Consider the following 18656-nt stretch of genomic DNA (forward strand, 5'->3'; position numbering starts at 1 on the left):
AAGTGGATCTTTGCTCCCTGAAGCCTTTAGCTGAGACTGTAGTCTGTTCTGGCACTTTGAGATGACCTTGTAGAGACTACGGGCAGGAGAATGATTCTAAGGCATGTCTAGATTCCTGAAACATAGAAACTATGAGATAAGACTGATTTAAGGCTGGCGCCTTGGCTCACTAGGCTAATCCTCTGCCTGCGGTACCGGTACTCCGTGTTCCAGTCCCGGTTGAGGCACCAGTTCTGTCCCGGTTGCTCCTCTTCCAGTACAGCTCTCTGCTGTGGCCTGGGAAGGCAGTGGAGGATGGCCCAAGTGCTTGGGCCCTGTACCCACATGGGAGACCAGGAGGAAGCACCTGGTTCCTGGCTTCGGACTGGGGCAGTGGCCATTTGGGGGGTGAACCAATGGAAGGAAGACCTTTCACTCTCTCTCTCTTTCTCTCACTGTCTAACTCTGCCTGTCAAAAAAAAAAAAAAAAAAGACTGATTAAAGTCATAAGTTTGGGATTGATTTGTTATACAATAACAGGTAACTAAGCCTAGGGTCAATTGCATAGAAATAGTGTAATCTAATTCCTTTTCTGGAATAATGGACAGATGAAAGTCAGTTCTGACTAAAAGAAATTTTAAAAATGGCATGCCATCAGTGAAGTGTTTTGATAGTTCTTTAAAAAATTGCATATGTTTGATGCTTATCAGAAGCTATGCTAATCTTATTACAGAGAAGATATATTTACAATAGTGTCTTAGAGTCCAGGCTTCACAGCTAATTCCGAAGCACCATGGTCAATGCTGGCAGTCCTTGCTTGTACATGCTACATAATGAAATATCAAAACTGTTGTAGGCATCATTCTGTCTCAAACTCAAATTTTGGAGTTCAGCATGGATTACATTTATATGGTAGAATTAAAATCTTTAGAGTTATTTGAATATTCTTGTCTTAGAGATGCCTATATTAGACACCTAAACTTAAGCAGAAAAAAAATCTTTTTAGTACCAATCAAATAAAAGGTCTTACACCTAAGATTTGTAGAGGAAAATTTGGGATGACAAAATGCTACACAATTCATGCAAAATGAGGCATATGTGCAGTGTCCTAAGGATACCAATAAAGTAACATGAGAATTCATACCAGTGACTGAGAATTCATATCAGTGCTACTCCAGAGGAGTGGGTATCACATCTAAGGATATTACTCACAACAGCCAGGCCCCTATTAGCTCCATATCCAGATATGGGAGACTCTGCAACCACACAACAAAGGAACCTAAACCTTCAGGGTCTGGACTCTGGACATCTGGCATCTTTTCCTGCTCAAGTACACCTTTTATCTGTGTAGCCAAAATTCTCTTTTGGTTATGATGTCCTGGTTCCTAAATACTTTGAGGCTTGGTCAAATTTCATTCCCCACATATGGTGCTGTGCTTGGTCATTGAGGAACATGTAGGTCACATTTACCAATCCACCCCCAGTGGAATTCTCAGCCTTAAGTTCTTTGCTTACTTTAGAAGGCACTAAAGACAGAGGTGACATTTGTGTCATGTCTTGAAGCATGATGGCCCGGATGGACAGTGGCATGAAGGAAGATGTTTGACACACCAGACTGAAGTGTTCCAGGCACATGGCTTGGAGTCTGTAAGTATGCATATGAACATTGCATCCTCTCCTTTGTGTTCAAACCAGGAAGCATCTGGGCCAAATAGCTTGGTTTAAAAAATTCTCCTCATAACTGAAAGCTTTTTTATTTATCATGAATAATGATTGTTTCTAGGAAAAAGTCCAAAGGAATCTGTCACTATAACTGGTTTTATTGACAAAATGGGGATACTTGAAAAATGTTTCAGTAACTTTATATAAAATCTATGTAACCTAGAAATGTGATGCAAAGAAAAGTCTAAATGTGACTTTATAAAGTATGAGGTGGCAAAAAATGAGAAAAATACCAGATATATCCCTTTTGGCCTCTAAATAAATTCACTCCTTTGTAATGTGGTAACAGGAAACACTAGAATTATGAGACTGGAGAAAATATTATAATTAGAAGATCATCACATTCATTATGAATGCTATTTTCTTTCTGTCAATCTTGGGAATGGATATATTTGACTATCAAAAATGAACTTTGAGATATCATCAGGTTAACAAATTCTGTGAATATCATTATTTTCTCTATTTCCATGGGGTTTTAGGACAAAAGAATATGGTGGGAATTCACAGAGAATGGGGTAAATCTTGGAAGCAGTATGAATAATGGTGTTATTTTGGGAAAGAGTAGATTAGGGTGAGGATAGAGGTTTAAAGACATGTTGAATAAAAATAAAGCATTGTAACATTTTGGTGAAGAGTTGAGCGACAAGTGGAGCTGAACTAACATCAAATTACAAACTGATATGATGCACAACATAGACTGGATGAAAAGAGGTTGAATATCAGTCATCGGAAGGTGATTATAATAGCTCAAGAGGAAGAAATAGGGCCTTATTATTGTGACTTGCTCCATCTGGAGAAGAGCAATGATCTCAAAGAACATCCAATTCACTAAATGGAGAAGCCCGTAGGAGACAATTCTGAGCCATTATTAAATTTGAACTTTCAATGAGAAAAGAAAGCAGTTTCTTTACTCAGGTTCTACAGGGATTTGAAATGTAGACTGAGGCATTTCCAGCTTCCCCACAATTGATACCAATTTTGAAAAGCTTTGAAGAGATGAGAATTCAATGAGGAGCATCAACCATGCTGAGAATAAAGTGGAAAAGGGTCCACAGAATTTAAGGCTGCTTTCCTGAATGTTTGTGACCTAACCAGTTGTACAGGAAGGCAAAGCAAGAAATAAGGTACTAAAGATATGGATTGTTCCTTGGTACAGCCCTGATTATAAACACAGATCTTCAGCTCCATATGGCAGGGCAGGCCTTCTTGGATCTCTCCCTGCTCTTAGCACTGCAGACCCCTAGGCCAGGGCTCCTCCTCCTTTATGAGATCTCACTCTCTGTGGGCTGCCAAGGCCTCTAGATGTGGGTGTGCCATAGAAAGCTTTGTTTACATTGCCATCATTTATCTGTGCCCTGAGATTATTTATCTATCCTTGCTAGATGAAGTGATTGGAGAAAGATGGGTGTAACCCCAACCCCAACCAAGAATAAGTCATAAATTTTTGTACTATGCCCTCCTTATTAAAATAGTTAGGGAACTGTCAGATTTCAGGGAGAGATTTTGGGATCTTTGGGTCTTAAGAACTCTTTGCATCACATAAACAAAGCTATTTCCCACTCATTCTAAAAGTACAATTCTCTGTCTTGGATTTGTGTTTTCAGCTCTTGCAAAGTGTCCAGGGGTGATATATTTTTGGTACTAGTTTGCCTCTTTCTGGCTATAACTCATTTTTTCTATACTTATTTTCCCCTTTTCCCAGGATTTTTTTCCTCTGAATTTCAAGTCATTATTGATATAAACTGGTGATATAATACAATGTTTACAGGAAAAAGTAGTCTTTCGGTATCTTGGAATAAATTAGCTTTTTATTTTGATAGTAATCAAATTTTTAAAATCAGCATATATGAAATTGTTTTACTTAATTTTTTATTTTTCTAATTTGTTTTGACATCATTTTCATATATCATCACCCCTTACAAGTTAAGTAACTTACAATTATTGATTGGCATTGAGAAATATCTGCCAGTGGTGATATTTCTATGATGAAATGCACATTTTCCCATGTACAGTGAATTGCAACCATAAGGTGTCAATTCCCAGTCACCCCTTTGCCATTCTGGCTGGTCTGTGATAGCACCTTCCTTTTCTATTTGTTGCCAAAACACGCACCTTGCAATGGTTTGTTCACCAACATTTCTTGAACCTCCTCTCCTGCCTCCTCTGCTTAAATCCTGTCACAAACCATGTAATGAAGCCTGAATATTGATGCCAAGATAACTGCAGAATTCAAGTCTGACTCTAGGCCTCAGAATGCCACAAGAAGCCAGAGAATGCTGATATTAAGTTATATATTATTTCAAAATAAGCAAAGCATCATTTTCCCTGCTGGTGTTCTTTATTTGTAGACCACTGGTGATGGAAAGTAAATCCCTTGTAAATAAAAAAGCACACTGCAGATACCAAAGGGAGCATCCAGCTTAGTTTGGGAGTAGCCAACTTCTCCAGCCTCTTCCTCTTCCCTTCCACACTCAGACTTATCTCCATGTGCATCTTGGACAGAAGACATTTCAGGATTATTTTTCTTCAGATATGCACAGAGTTGGTTTGAAAAGAACCACAGTTGTTTACTTGCAATAAAGTAAAAAAATAGCCTCATGAAAAGAAGAGAGAGTATAACAAGGTGAAAATATCATGGACTTGGACATCAAGAACCCTGGACCTGGATCCACTGGCCAACTCTCAACTTGGGGCCTTCAGTTTCATGATGTGAAAATAAGGCTAATGTGAAACTATTACCATTATTTTAGATTCTAAAATATATGTGAAAATAATATGAAATGTTTGGTTTCATAGTTTGTGATTCTTATAAATTTTTTTTTATCCCAAACAAAAAAAATCATACTTTCTTGAAAGGAGAGTTATTTATAGTTTCCCTTCCAAAAATCTAATACTTTTATTAGAGGAGAAAATAGGAACCTATATAATCTATTAAGATCTTAAAGATTTAATTATTTATTTTAAAATGTGCATGATGACGATGGTGGGGGGGAGAACGAGTTTCCTTCTACTGGTTCAGTCTCCAAATGCCCACAATAACCAGGGTTGGGCCAGGTCAAAGCAATCTGGGTCTCCCACATGGGTAGAAGGAACTCAGCACAATACCTGCCCCACAGTTATAAATTAAATTAATAACTTGTACCCTCAGTAGTAGATTTAATTGTCCAAATAACAAATGAATGCAAGATTTGATGATAAACTTAAATGCAAGCAGGTCATCCTGAAGCATTCTGGCATTCTGGCACATCTGATGTCTGTATTGATGGGTTTGTCCCTTTGATGATTAATACTATGTGTCAGATTGGCTTGGCCAAGCTGCCTGACATTGTCATGGTGAGATCAGCAACCATTAAGTAAAGCAGATTCCTATCCATAATGTGGGTGGGCTCATCCAATCTGCTGAAGGCCTTAAGGGAAAACATACTGGGATTCCATGAAAAAGAGGGAATTCTGCTTTTCTTCTCTTCAGACTCAGAGCAACTCTTCCCTGGGTCTGCAGCTTGTCAGCCTGCCTTATGAAATTTGAGTATGGCAGCCTCTACAACCTCATGAGATGCTTCCTTAAAATGAATCTCTCTCTTTATATTGGGAGATTCTATGGCATCATTTCTCTGCAAAACACTGACAGAAATAGTTACCTTTCATTTTTACTCCTTGTTCCTAAAAGCAGGGGAGACAGCCCCCACTGTTGAGGTGGATTCGTTCTGAGAAGAGGAGCATGGTGGGGGCAAGAAGCGTGGAGTTACCACACAGACCTCCGGAGTTGGGTGAAAGCAGACCAGAGGTGAGCAGACCACAGACTCATTTATTTCAGTTGGTACAGCAGCTTAAATAGCCAAGGCAGTCAATCCAGTCAAGGGGAAGTTTATGCCCTAACCTATCACAGCCTGTTGCCAGGCAGTATCCGAAGCCATCCAATCACAGCCTGCTGCCAGACAGACTGTTGCCATGTGGTTTCTGAAGCCATCCAATCACAGCCTGTTGCCAGGCAGGCTCCATTACCAGCAGCCATCTTGGCATGGCCTTCTCATTCCACCACATTTCTCCATTTACATTTATTTTTGAGCAACAGGAGGCATTATTTTTGGCCATACCATTGTTGACACCATTTCCATGTGGTCTCTGTATGCGGGTGTGCTTGTCTTAGGTTGTCCCCCAGGGGATCTTACCCATTGTTGACTAACCAGTGCTCAAAATGGGAGACCACAGGAGTGCTTGCTCAGATAGGAGTAGGAATGAGGAACAATGGTAATCAGGAATGGTGTGATCGTACACAGGCTGTGGGCCATTTGAGAGGCCAACCAGAGCTAAGTGGGGTATAAAACAGTAGCTGATGTGGCTATGGGCAGTTCCTCAGGGCAGGATGATAAGGCAACAGCTTGAGTAGCAGGTGCATCTGCTAACAAGGCGGATTCTCAGTCTTGTTCAGCTGGTTCTTGTTGACTGTCAGTTGCAGACTTGATGTTTCTGGCTGGTACCCAGATGGGCTGTCCTGCATTCTCTGGAAAGACACAAGCATATCTTCAGCCCTTGGTTGGCAGAAGCCTTTTTACAGGCGTTGGAATCCAGGGCCTGAATTCTGTGTTCACTTTGACATTAACGGCAAACATGCAGGTGGATGGGGTCTAGTGGCTTCCCTGAGAGCCTGGGGTGTCCGGGGACTTCCACAAATGTGGGGATCTTCACTGGGTGCAGATGGGATGACCTTGCATGGGTTATTGCCTTGAGGTCGTCTAAGTTCATCCCACGAGTATTGGGGGGGGGTGGCTGACTAGGCATTGCTGCATTCTGCTGTCATTTCATTTTCACTGTTGGAGCTCTCCCTAAGTCATCAACTGTTGTCTGTGAGGCAGAGGCCTGGAGTGACAGGCTCTTATCACTCACAGATTCATTATGTTTGGTAATCTTTGTGCGCTTCTGAGAGGGGGGGTATCTTTCCCATGTTTGAGCACTTAAGAGTGATGCACCATGCCAACTCTAGCCAAAGGAAAGACACGCACAGCACTGCTGCCATAACAAAACAAATTCCTAGCACCTCAGCGGCTGATGGCATTATGCAGGGGGTTCCCTACATTAGACGAACAGACAGTGGTGTATCCGATCGTACATATGTCCTGTGCTTAACAGGGGACTTCCTTGATTCATTAGGTCAAGGCGATATACCTACATGGTTTCTCTGGAGTGTCAACTCTCGAGTGAGGGAAGGCGACTTGGTTCCAAATTCTGGGATGATCAGTCCCTTATGTGAATTTGCCGGCAAACCGAAAGTAAAAGGAGGAGCTGAGAAGCAGTGTTACCCTTCTGGGCAGTGTGTGCCTAACCTGGGGTCAATTAGACCAAGGATGAGGACAAGGAAAGGGGCTTAAGAAGGGGTCCTGTGCTCACTCTCACAGAAGCGAACAGCACATAGAACACCAAGGGGCCTACTTGCTGAAATCAAGGGGGGACCTCGCTGAGTCCAACATGCTGTCTCTCTCTCAGCCACATTGGGCGCCAGATGTTGAGGTTGATTTGTTCTGAGAGGAGGAGTGTGGTGGGGGCAAGAGGTGCAGAGTCACCACACAGACCCCGGAGTCAGGTGAAAGCAGACCAGAGGCATGCAGACCACAGACTTGTTTATTTCAGTTGGTACAGCAGCTTAAATGGCCAAGGCAGCCAATCCAGTCAAGGGGCGGTTTATGCCCTAACCTATCACAGCCTGTTGCCAGGCAGGCTCCATTACTAGTGGCCATCTTGGCATGGCCTTCTCTTTCCACCACACCCCACAGCAGGAAAAGCCACATGAAGAAGAGAAATGTTCTTTTCCCTTGCCCTTCTGCTCAGCTTCTCCCAGATGACAGCATATTTTCCCGTGTTCATAGATCAACTACTTAAGTTCCCTGGTGGATGAAGAAGTTTGCATTATTAATCTCTCTCTCTCTCTCTCTCCCATCCATGCCCAATTTCTGTCTGAGAGACTGATGTATCTTGGGGCAGGTGGGCAAATGTGGCAATCACCTGTGAGATGAAGGAATCATGTGGCCAAACTGCACAGATAAGTCTCTACAGCAGATAGCAAGAGCAGATTCTTCCAAGAGAAGTCCTGCCCTGGCCATGTTTCACTGCCCTAAGTAATGCTCAGGCTTTGATAAATGAACACAGACTCTTGCTCTACTTCACATTTATGAAAATATTAAAGAGGAATTTCAAATGGCCAACAGGCACATGGGCAAAGGCTCAGGATCACTAGCCATCAGGGAAATGCATATCAAAACCACATGAAGGTTCACCTCACCCCAGTTAGAATGGCTTTCATACAGAAATCAGAAAACAACAAATGCTGGTGAAGATGTGGGGAAAAGTGAAAAAAAAAAGTGGAAAAATCCACTGTTGGTGGGAAGGTAAATTGGTGCAACTATTGTGGAAGACAGCATGGAGATACCTCAGAAATCTGAATATAGAGCTATCATATGACCCAGCCATCCCACTCCTGGGAATTTACCCAAGGGAAAGAGTTATCTGCACTCCCATGTTTATTGCAGCTTAATTCACAATAGCTAAGACATGGAATCAGCCCAGATCCCACCAATTGATGACTGAATAAAGAAATTATGTTATATACCCATCAAAGAAACACAACAATATTTTGTGTACTGGCCTCAAAGAAATGGAGATGTACAAATTGGCCGGCAAAGTGTTCAAAGTAACTGTTTTTAGTAAAGCTCACTGTTCTGCAAGAGTACACAGATAGATAACTAATTACACTAGTAAAAACAACAAATGATCAAAACAAGACGTTTCATAAAGAGGTACACATGATAAAATAGAACAAAACACAAATTTTGGAGCAAAGGAATACAATGAATGGAATGAAAATAAATGGAGAGAGCATAAAACAGCAGACTTGATCAAGCAGAAGAAAACATCCATTACTCAAAGACAGGTCATTTGAAAATATCCCAATCTGAGAAGAAAACAGGAATAAAGTAATAAAAAGGAATGAATAAATCCTATGGGATTTATGGGACACCATCATGACAGCTAACAGTTGCTTTATAGATTTCTCAGAAAGAGAAAAAACAGAGAGACAGAATGCTTATATAAAGGAATTATTACTGAAAAATAGTAGTCAGGAAAATTCATTTTCTAAAGACTAAACATATATATACCAAAATTATTTTGATATCTAATTTATAATTCTTCTTCAGCTATCTTTTGTGGTCCTAATTTTTTAAGCAAGATGAGCATTTTGAAATTGAAAAACAAATTATATCATACTTAGAATAATTTTAAATTTTTTTAATTTAAAAAAATTTTTAAATATTTAAAATTAAAAATTTTAAATATTTTAAGTAGTTATTTATTTGTTTAAAAGATAGGATGATGGGAGAGGAGAGAGAGAGAGAGAGAGAGAGAGAGAGAAGGAATCTTCCATAAATCAGCTCATTTTCTAAATGGCTGCAACAGCCAGGTCTGGGCCAGGGCAAAGCCTAGAGCCAGGAACTCCATCTGGGTCTCCCACATGGGTGTCAGGAGATCAAATATTTAGGCCATCAACTGCCATTTTCCTGGTGCATTAGCAAGGAGCTGCATTGCAAGTGGAACAGCTGGCACTCAAACCAGCACTCTGATATTAGATACCAACTTCACATTCAGTGGTTTACCTGGTGCACCACAATGCCAGCTCCCTAAATGAACTTTTTAAAGCTACCATTGATTACGTAGGTAATATGTGCCAAGAACTATGTTATGTGCTTATCAGGGTTTTTTTTTTAAAGATTTATTTATATACTTGAAAGTCAGAGTTACACACAGAGAGAAGGAGAGGCAGAGAGAGAGAGAGAGAGAGAGAGAGAGAGTCTTCCATCCACTGGTTCATTCCCCAATTGGCCACAATGGCCAGAGCTGTGCCAATCTGAAGCCAGGAGCTTCTTCTGGGTCTCCCACACAGGTGCAGGGGCCCAAACACTTGGGCTGTCTTTTGTTGTTTTCCCAGGCCATAGCAGAGAGCTGGATCAGAAGTTGAGCAGCCGGGACTCAACCAGCATCCACCTGGGATGCCAACAGTACAGGTGGCATCTTCACCCACTGTGCCACAGCGCCAGCCCTCTTGCTTATCAGTGTTTTTTTTTTTTTTTTGACAGGCAGAGTAGATAGTGAGAGAGAGAGACAAAGAGAAAGGTCTTCCCTTGCCGTTGGTTCACCCTCCAATGGCCGCTGCGGCCGGTGTGCTGCGGCTGGTGCACCACGCTGATCCGATGGCAGGAGCCAGGTACTTATTCTGGTCTCCCATGGGGTGCAGGGCCCAAGCACTTAGGCCATCCTCCACTGCACTCCCTGGCCACAGCAGAGAGCTGGCCTGGAAGAGGGGCAACTGGGACAGAATCCAGCGCCCCGACGGGGACTAGAACCCGGTGTGCCGGCGCCGCTAGGTGGAGGATTAGCCTAGTGAGCCACAGCGCTGGCCGCTTATCAGTTTTAATCCATCACATAGCCCTTTGAATAGATGAAGCAAACCAGATCATAGAAAATTTTAATAATTTCCTATGGCTACCTGATCAATGAATTTCAGGTACTAATATAAGTTCCACAACATTACTATAATTAAAATCAACACAATCCGCAGTAAAACATGCATACTGCACTCACTAATTCTAACCTGTTACTTAAATGTATTTCGCTTTTCTGTAAATGAAAGAAAAAACTCATTTTCTATCAATATGCAGATATAGGTATAGGTATAAGTATGGGTTTCTATATTTATCCATTTATATATATTTACACTTGACTTTTTGATATGATGATATCTTCTTATACTGTTCTATACCATGATGTATCATGCTATGCTGCTAAATTTCCAGTGCTTCTGAGTATTTAATTTCAAGAAGATGAAGCAAGTGACAAGATATATAGAATTCTGTATGAGCAAAACTTGCTACCAAGCTTCTGAAAATGATAGAGATAATTTATGTTTGTAAATGAATTCCTGATGTGTATTCCAATATAGAAGGGCTTAATGCTTTGTATGAGCATTATTTATATATTCTATTTCAAGAAAGGTCATGTTCCTGCTTGATGTCAAAGCCACTAATTCATATATTTATCTTGTTTGTTGATTACTTCAGGTTCCTTTTATTATCTATGCAAAGATTTTGGTATTCATATGAGTTTTCCTTTTGAGTTAAAGAAATATAATAAATATGTTATGCCTCATTGTTATTTAACCAAAGCTGACAAGAGCTTCCTTAAAGATTGACAATTTTCCCTAGAAGAGATATATTTCCACTTGTCTTTATGATTCCCATCTGTGACAACTAGGATTCAAAATAGCAGTTGGCAATACTTTATAAGATCAGTATATGACAAAGACCTTGCCCTTCAGAAATTTCATTTAGCACAGTCACATTTTTCAATAGCAACTAAAGCAGGACCAGATTGGTATAACATCCACTAAAAGGTGGTAATAAACTGAAAGTATGTCATTATAAAAGTTGAAAGAAAAAAAATAAGAAAGGAAGGAGGAGGGAGTGTGGGGTCATGGGCAAGAGGGAGGGTAGGATGAGAAGTATCACTATGCTCTTACATCTGTATATATGAAATGTATGAAATTTGATCACCTTATATAAATACATTTTAAAATATTTATATAAAAATTGAAAGAGCAAGAGAGAGAGAGAGATTTTCCATCCACTGGTTCACTTCTCAAAGAGCCAGAATGCCCAGGGCTGGGCCAGGCTGAACACGGGAGCCAGGAGCTTCTTCCAGGTCTCCCATATGGGTGCATGGAGCCACCTTTTGCTGCTTTCCCAGGACATTAGCAGGGAGCTGGATCAGAAGCAGAACAGCTGGTAGTTGAACCAGCGGCCATATGGGATGCTGGCATTGCAGACAATGGCTTAACTCACTGTGCCACAGCATCATCCCCATCTAAAAAAATTAAAGGAACTCACATGTAAATGAGTGAATAATATTTTATTCTTCAATTTATTCAGAAATCCAACAAGCATTTACTGAATCAAGAATCACAGATGCAAAGATTAAAAGACAATCAAATTATAAGAAAGCTGGACACAAATACAGAGTGAGCAATGCCCCTCCGAAACACATCCACCATACAATTCCATGAGCACATCTGGAGCACTGAGACTGAATTCATCTCAGCGATCCAGCGAGGAGGAACTAAGCCAGAGATTGGCACACTAGAGAACGGAAGACCACTCCAAGAACAGAATAGACAGGATGGTCTGTCTTGCCTTGAATTTTTAAGGATAGAAGTCATTGGAGGTTAGAGATGGCAAGAACTGTTAGGTGTGTCAGGAAAACATGCAGTTGAGAAGTGATGTCAACCAGAATCAGCAACAGAGAACAGAAATGGATCATGCTTTTCCATCATCTGGATACAGGCTTATTTCATGAAAAAGTCCTAAGAATTCTATTGAAGTAAATGTCTCTTAGCTAAGTAGTTTCTTGTGATATTCGTTAGTAGAGTCTCACCAGTTTTCCCTGGGTGGACTAGAAGGCTCTTTTGAAACCAGTATTGTTGAGGTGGATTCGTTCTGAGAGGAGGAGCATGGCGGGGGCAAGAGGCACGGAGTTACCACACAGACCCCTGGAGTCGGGTGACAGCAAGCCAGAGGTGAGCAGACCACAGACTCATTTATTTCAGTTGGTACAGCAGCTTAAATAGCCAAGGCAGCCAATCTGGTCAAGGGGAAGTTTATGCCCTAACCAATCACAGCCTGTTGCCAGGAGTTTCCCTTGCCAGTGGCCATCTTGGCATGGCCTTCTCATTCCACCACATAGTATTGTGTCCCTACTAGATAATGGCTGGTGAGTGAGCATAGATTGTCACTAGTAATCAGACATCTGAGCCCTGAAGCATTTGTATTGATGACTTTGCCACATATAGTGTAACAATGGGCAGGCTCCACATGCAACAGGTTCCATTTTTCCCCAGTGTCTTGGCCAAGCAGATGCTGATATTAGAATATACTCTGGGCCGGCGCCACGGCTCAACAGGCTAATCCTCCACCTAGCGGCGCCGGCACACCGGGTTCAAGTCCTGGTCGGGGAGCTGGATTCTGTCCCGGTTGCCCCTCTTCCAGGCCAGCTCTCTGCTGTGGCCAGGGAGTGCAGTGGAGGATGGCCCAAGTCCTTGGGTGCTGCACCCCATGGGAGACCAGGAGAAGCACCTGGCTCCTGCCATCGGAGCAGCGCGGTGCGGCGGCCATTGGAGGGTGAACCAACGGCAAAGGAAGACCTTTCTCTCTGTCTCTCTCTCACTGTCCACTCTGCCTGTCAAAAAAAAAAAAAAAAAGAATATACTCTGATCTGGCATCTCTGAAGTTTTGGGAAAATAGATTTGTGTGTTTGTGTGTGTGTGTGTGCGTGTATAAGGAAGAGAGATTTCGAGAAACTGTAGTTCTAAAAAATGTGTGCAACCTCAATAGAGGATATCAAGTTGTGACTCTTCAGACAAACTCCAGTGGTAAGAGAGACTATTGCATAGAAACTTAGGCCACACTGGGAAGGTTTGTCAGCTCTCCATTATACAGGCAACAATTGACAGGTATAATCCCTAAGTCTGAGTAAAAACTGTAGGATTTCTCAGAGTTATCATTGGTTAGGGACTCCAGGCAGCAAGAAAGGAATACCCTGGATAGATAAAATAGATTAAATTTTTTTATCTATGCCCTTTTTTTTTAAACTTTTATTTAATGAATATAAATTTCCAAAGTACAGAATATTGATTACAATGGCTTCCCCCCCATAATGTCCCTCCAACCCGCAACCCTCCCCTTATCCACTCCCTCTCCCCTTCCATTCATATCAAGATTCATTTTCGATTCTCTTTATATACAGAAGATCAGTTTAGCATACATTAAGTAAAGATTTCAACAGTTTGCTCCCACACAGAAACATAAAGTGAAAAATACTATTTGAGTACTAGTTATAGCATTAGATCTCAACGTACAGCACACTAAGGACAAAGATCCTACATGAGGAGTAAGTGCACAGTGACTCCTGTTGTTGACTTAACAAATTGACACTCTTGTTTATGGTATCAGTAATCTCCCTAGGCTCTTGTCATGCGCTGCCAAGGCTATGGAAGCCCCCTGAGTTCACTGACTCTGATTAAATTTTTTAAACTTTTATTTAGTAAATATAAATTTTCAAAGTATAGCTTATGGATTACAATGGCTTTCCCCCCCATAACTTCCCTTCCACCCGTACCCCTCCCATCTCCCGCTCCCTCTCCCATTCTATTCATATCAAGATTCATTTTCAATTCTGTTTATATACAGAAGATCAATTTATTATATATTAAGTAAAGATTTCACCAGTTTGCACCCATACAGAACATAAAGTGTAAAATACTGTTTGAGTACTAGTTATAGCATTAATTCACATTGGACAACACATTAAGGACAGAGATCCTACATGAGGAGTAAGTATACAGTGACTTCTGTTGTTGACTTAACAATTTGACACTCTTGTTTATGGCAACAGTAATCTCCCTAGGCTCTAGGCATGAGTTTTCAAGGCTATGGAAGCCTTTTGAGTTCACCAACTCCAATCTTATTCATACAGGGTCATAGTCAAAGTGGAAGTTCTCTCCTCCCTTCAGAGAAAGGTACCTCCTCCTTTGATGGCCGGTTCTTTCTACTGGGATCTCACTCGCAGAGATCTTTCATTTAGGTCCTTTAATTAAATTAATTAATTAATTAATTAAATTAATAAATTAAATTTATTTTTAAAAGGAATTTTTTTGAAACTCCATCCTAGCAAAAGAGATTTTTTTTTTGACAAGCAGAGTTAGACAGTGTGAGAGAGAGACAGACTGAAAGGTCTTCCTTCCGTTGGTTCACCCCTCCAAATGACCACTATGGTCAGCGTACTGCGCCGATCCAAAGCCAGGAGCCAGGTGCTTCCTCCTGGTCTTCCATGCGGGTGCAGGGCCCAAGCACCTGGGCCATCCTCCACTGCCTTCCTGGGCCACAGCAGAGAGCTGGACTGGAAGAGGAGCAACCAGGACAGAACCGGTTCCCTAACTGGGACTAGAACCCAGAGTGCCGGTGCCGCAGGCAGAGGATTAGCCTAGTGAGCCGTGAAACCGGCCAGGAGATTTTTTTTTTACAACAGCAAGTCAAACCTGAGGTTAAGGAAAGGGACAGAATACCTTTCTCTCATAAATATGTCCCTGTGATGATTTCTGTAGATTTTGTGATGTGAGATGGACCATTAAGTACTAAAAGGGGAGGGTTGGTGGTTCAAAGCTGTATGTCTCATTGAAGAATGAAGGCTACAATGTGTGAATGCAGTGAGGATGGCTATTTCATGGCAGAACATGACAACATAGAAAATCTGAGCCTTTTTCTTAGAAACTTATATTAGCCTGGGAAACATTTTCACTTATTCAACAGAGATTTATTAAATGCCTGCTGTAGTGAATAGCAATATATATATATATATATAAATATATTTATATAGTGAATAATACATGTAGTGAAAAATGGAAGTGAATAAAACAAAGCATCTTTTCTTGTGAAGATTCCATGCTACATAATAAAGTAGAAAGAAGTTGGACTAGGAGGTATTTGTAATAGTCCATGTGGGAAATGACAAGAATGTGAATTAGGTATATAAAATAAGAGTTTGGAAAGATATCCTGAAGAAAAGTAATAAGAGTATACCTCTATAAAGGGACCATGTGAGAGCAGGGATCAGGAGAAGGAGGGATAATTTTGACTATACATAAAATGATGGGAGACAGAAAGAGTGTGTCTCTTCCTGCACACAACTTAAAAGATCATCTATAAAGGTCTGCATGGTCTATGCTCATGGATTAAAAGTAAGGAGAAAAGACCAAAATAAAGGAATACTTATTATGGTTTTATGGGTTTTGTGATTCCAGGGGCAGACTTTATGTATGAGGAGACATGGTGATAATGTGCTTTGGGCAAAACCATTGGATCCAGTAATTGTCATTCTATGCCATATAACTCTAAGCTTCCATGTCTAAAGGAAGCTGAGCCCCAAGGAATTCCTTCTGTAAGAACAAATAATAGGTGAGTCCACTAGGTAAAGAGCATGGTTCCCCAGGGGGAAGTGGTAGAATTCTCTGGGTGCATTGATATGGTTTGAATGTCCCCTCAAAATCCACGTGTGGTAAATTACCCTTTAATGCACAAGTGTTAAAAGGTGGGACCTCAAAGAGATGAGTAGGTCATAAGGGCTATCACTCTGAGGAGAGATTAATGCTGTTATTATAGGAATGGGGTCTTTGTAAAAAATGAGCATGCTCTCTCTATTTCTTTTTCTCCCTCTCTTGGTCCTTAACCATTTTTAAAAAAAGATTTGTTTATTTGAAAGGCAGAGTTACAGCATGGGAGAGGCAGAGTCAAAGAGAAAGAGAGAGAAGTCTTCCATCTGCTGGTTCACTTCTCAAACGCTGCAACAGCCAGGGCTGGGTCAGACTGAAGCCAGGAGCTAAGAGCTTCTTCCAGTTTTCCCATAGGGATGTAAGGGTCCAAGTACTTGGGCCATCTTCCACTGCTTTCTCAGGAACATTAGAAGGGAGCCATATCAGAAGTTGAGCAGCTGGGATTCAAACCGGCACACATATGGGATGCTGACATGCAGGTAGCAGCTTAACCCACAATGCCACTGCACCAGCTCCATTGATCATGATTTTTTAAAGGTAAGTAAGGGGTTTCTGCACACTCAGTTGCCTGGTATTTCTAAGTAGATAGTGAGTCTCTGGTGCCTGGAACAAAGAGCATGTCCCTGGTCAACTGCTGGCTATGGTGTGAGCTACTTCCCTGTGTTCCTGGTTGCGCGGTCTCTCTGAGTGGGTGGAAGAGCGTCTCAGACTTCACAGAAAGGGAGGACATGCTGCAAGATAAGCTGCTGGTTGTGGCAACTCACCCTGCTAGTGCCTGTTGACCAGGTGTTGAGGTAATGAAGTGCAGAGGTAGAGAAAATGGTTCTGGAAGACAAGACCCCTTTCCACTGGCTACTGATGGCAAACAGAACTTCATATTAGTCATTCCCCCTGTCAGTTCCCTTGAGCTCCCCAGGTATTTAGGGAAGCACTCCCAGGTGATGCAGCGGAGGAAGATCCCACCTGAGCTACCTCTTGTTGCTGTATTTGGAATTTGGAATTTCTTGGCCAGGATTATTTCTTTTATTAGATGATAAGCATAATTTGTCCCTCATTCACTTTGCTTTTGCCATCTTCCAGAATTCTCCATTTGCTCTTCCTTTTCCTATTTGCAGCATTTATACTTTTACTTAGTGAAGAGGAACAGAAAGTGACAGATCAATGTCATCTTTCAACGCTTAAGTATTGTGTTATCATCTAACTTTTAAAAATAAAATATGTGTGTTGAGTAAATAGGTATCTGACTGTGACAGTCTGTCACCCACCTTCTAGATTAGTTGAAGTCCCACAGTTCCCAATATTGTAAGATGAAGACAAATCCAAGTATATTTGAAAAATGACTGTGCAATAGCATATTGTTACTGTGAATGCCCTCCTGCCAATCTTCATCTGCAAATATTTGTGTACTGAATTTGATTTACTGGGACAGAAATGCTCTATCCCTACAGGAATGATTTGATTGTGATTGAGTTAATGCCACTTCCCAGTGGTCTCAAAATACCATTTGTCACCACTTGTCACAGTGGGCACTATTGGAAACAAACTGATAAAAATAGTTTTGGCTAGAATTTTCCATGTGTTATGTCATTTAAGCTTATTAGATATATATTAGTAAAACTAAAATAAATCCTGATAATATTCATGAGTCTATGAAGATGTATATGTGCAAAGATGTGGGACACATGACGATAAACTTTCCACATGGGAAAATCGTTGTGCCTCAAATTCCAAACTTCTAAGATTTAAGCACTTCATTTGGGGACACATTTGAATTGTGGAGGAAAGTTAAAGCACTATTGGGAGTGATATGCTGGTATACTTTCTAATAATTTGTGGGTTGGACCTTTCCTTTTCTTTGTATCATGAAGACTATTTCATAATGCCTCTTTTAAGTCTAAGAGAAAAAAAGATGCTTGTAGAACTACATGCTAATAAATAGTGAAAAAATTACTGACAGCATATCTTTATTTGCCATGGCTACACTAGTGCATTCAAAGCAAAAAGTTTCATATGCTTAAAATTTGCCTTGATTTCAACTTACTTGTGAATTTTTCTTTATTAGTTGCATGAAAGGTTTATAAAACTCTCTGTGATTGGCTTTTTTGTTCCAAGGGGAAAATTGTAACTATGGGAGGTGATGAGCATGTTAGTTGGTTGGATTGTTGTGGTCATTTCACCATCTTAATGGTGTTTGTTGTTATAGAAAGTCCTAATTTTCATCAATTCAAAATTAGCATCTTCCAAATTAACGTTTTTGTGTAATGCTTATATATGAAGGTGTTATTCTCTGTTATCTTCTGGCAGTTTTTTTTTTTTTATCTTTCATGTTTAGCTATAGAATACACATAAAATTGGTTTCTGTGTACAGCATGAAGTGATGTTTTGGAGAACTTTCTTTTTTTCTACAGAGATACCCAATGGATCCAGTGCAATTTATTTTTTTTATTTTTTTCCCTCATTGCACTGTAGTGAAGAGATGTATATGTGTGTGTGTATATATGTATATTTATATGTATATATTTATTTATATATGTATTATATGTCATGTATCATATACATATAAATACTGTATTTATATTTATTGATATATGTATTATGTATAGAGACAGAAATTTGAGTGTGTCTTTTTACAATTTTGTTACTTCAGTCTTTTAGTCTCTCCATATGCCAGTATTATACTTTCTTAATTATACTAGTATTAAAATAAGACTAAATGTCTAGTGGGAAAAGTCCATCAAAGATGTTCTGATTTTTCTTATGTCTTTAAAAGATTCAGCTTATAAATTTCTACAAAACGCTGCTAGAATTCTGA

The sequence above is a fragment of the Oryctolagus cuniculus genome, chromosome 12, assembly GCF_964237555.1.
Source record: "Oryctolagus cuniculus chromosome 12, mOryCun1.1, whole genome shotgun sequence".
Lineage (NCBI taxonomy): Eukaryota > Metazoa > Chordata > Mammalia > Lagomorpha > Leporidae > Oryctolagus > Oryctolagus cuniculus.